General features: G+C 50.1%; 1 pseudogene; it reads right to left on the minus strand.

Moving 5' to 3' along the window:
• Positions 1-541: 541 nt before the first annotated feature.
• On the minus strand, positions 542-1,445 carry LOC105106913 (large ribosomal subunit protein uL16-like; annotated as a pseudogene).
• Between the last annotated feature and the right edge of the window lie 1,024 nt (positions 1,446-2,469).

Below are 2,469 nucleotides of genomic sequence, written 5' to 3' on the forward strand. Positions count from 1 at the left end.
CCACTCCTGGACCAGTTGAGGCCAAGGAGGCAGAATCCCCAAGGGGACACCTAGCAACTATATTTCCCCGAGGGGTGGCAGTACCTGGGAGCAGCCCTCCAAATGTCCTCCGCAATAAGGCTTTGACCAGGTGGCTGGGTATCCACATGCAGTGATTTAGGTCGTGCGGTGTGCACAATTGCCCCACCTGCCGGGAGAAAACCAAATGCCAGGCAGCTGCATGAGAGCACGTAATTGTCAAGAAAATATACCCAAAGAGGTGGCAGCAAAAGAAGTCTTGCAAAACATCAGTCCTAGCAAGAGGGAATGAGAGAAGTTCCCACTGGGAGAAAGGCTATGCCTATGCCGGAGAAGCCCTCCTGAGCCCTTTGGAATGAGCCTGTGAGAGAAGACCCTGCACTGGGATGGGCGACAGTTACATTCTCTCATAGCCGAAACCCCTCCATCTTTTCCACCTTTTGTTTTGTTTGTTTGTTGCTGTTGTTTTGACAGGAAAGTGGACTTACTGGTGGGCGTGAGTAAGGAGGGGACAGCGCCAAGGCTATCGTGAGTTCAGGGCCTGCCATTTGTAGAGGGGGCCACAATGAGGGATGTATTTGACCCCACAGCCACCCGGGATGAGCCGCATTCCTGCCACCATGTATTCAAATTCTTCTGCATTAAGCTTGGTAAATCCCCACTTAGAGATGTGGCTCTTCTGGCGGAGGAGGGACCTTGAACTTGGCCCCGCAGTAGGGCTTCGGTCGCAGGCTCCTTGTTCCGCAGCTTGGTGCCGATGGATGCGATGACCTGGCCACCGTGCGCTGGGGCTTTCCAACGGCCCCGCGCAAGCCTGCCTGGAGCCCGTCAGCTCCAGCAGGGACAGCTCATTGGTGCGGATGACGGCAAAGGGGTGGAGCCGCACTCGGGCGTGAATACCACCTTTGCCCAGGCTTTTCACCAGGGACTTGTTGGCACAAATACGGGGGTGGGGGCGCTCCAGGGCTTCAGAGGAGAGCTGCCCACACTCATCTGACCCCATGTGGCCACAGAGCAGGAACGCGTCCACCTTCGCCTTCTTCCGCCGCAGGTCAAAGACGCGGATCTCGGCATCAGGGACACCTCAGCAGAAGCGAGACTTTGGTTACAGCTTGTCCTTACAGTGCCCGTAACGCCGGGCGGCAGCCCATGGCCACACCAGGGTCTTTTGTGGCGCGCCAAAGGGCCCCCTTTCGTTTTGATGGAATGGAATGGAATGGGAAACTCAAGGCAGCCACGAACGTGAGTGGGAAAAATGGAAAAACTACAAACTGGGAGTTCTCTCGTCAGACTCTAAAGAAATAATTGTCCTCCCCAGTGTTGTTGGTGGCACAGTTCAAATTGTTGGGATTGTCAGTGTAGGACTCCAGTCACCCTCCTTACCCACTGCCTGGATGTTTACTTAACTGGCACGGAAGCCACGCCATCCCTCCTGCTGAATGACGCCAGGTTAATCTTCCTCAAACCTATGTGCTCTAATCCCCTCTCCGCTGCCTGCAACTCCTCGTCCGGGCACCTAGGACCCTCCAACCCCTCCCACCAGCGTATGGTCCCAACCTCTTTCCAGGTTCATCCCCCACTTCCTTTCTTGTGTGTAAGTATAGACCTTTGTTGCTTCCAAATACTCCAGCCATTCTCACCTCCAATCCCATGTGTGGGCTATTTCCTCTGCCTTGAATATTCCGCCTTTTAAAACCTTCCCTGTTTGTCCTTTATGAAGCCTTTCCTGGTACCCTAAGTAGATATGACCTCTCTTCTCCAGAACTCATGGTTTGTACTTCTGGACAGTGCTCACCACACTCTGTCTCAAGTAGTATTTGCACTTATGTTCCATTTTTCCAGGTGAAAAGATCCTTGAAAGGAGATTAGAAAAGAAATGGTGGTGGGGAGGAGGGTATAGCTCAGTGAGTGGTAGAGCACACGCTTAGCATGCATGAGGTCCTGGGTTCAATCTCCAGTACCTCCATTAAATAAGTAAATAAATAAACCTAATTACCTCCCGTCAAAACAAGAACAAAAAAACAAAAACAAAAAAATGCCAGTGGCAAACACATATATTTCTTACTATGTGCTGATATGCTATGTATTTTATGTTATTTAATCCTTTTTATAGAGAGGTTTAGCAACTTGCCCAAGGGGATACAGTTAAGCCAGGGACTTTGCCTTCCTGAGTCCAGGCTCCTAACCACGACTGCACCTCTTCTCATGGAGGGAGAGGCGCATTTACTATGACCAACAAAACCCTTTCCAAGGCAGTGTACTTGATTTTATTTATAATTTTGCCTTCTTTCCCTTAAAGAGGACCTCAAGGTTATATTAACTTCAGGTTCTATAAAAATGGATGGAAATATAGTGTCTTATTCATCCCCGAATCCTCTTACTTTTTAAAAAGTAATAACGATCATCATAATGATGATGGTTCCAAGCCTTATACAGAGCGCTTACAAGGCA

This window comes from Camelus dromedarius, chromosome 12, assembly GCF_036321535.1.
Source record: "Camelus dromedarius isolate mCamDro1 chromosome 12, mCamDro1.pat, whole genome shotgun sequence".
Taxonomy (NCBI): domain Eukaryota; kingdom Metazoa; phylum Chordata; class Mammalia; order Artiodactyla; family Camelidae; genus Camelus; species Camelus dromedarius.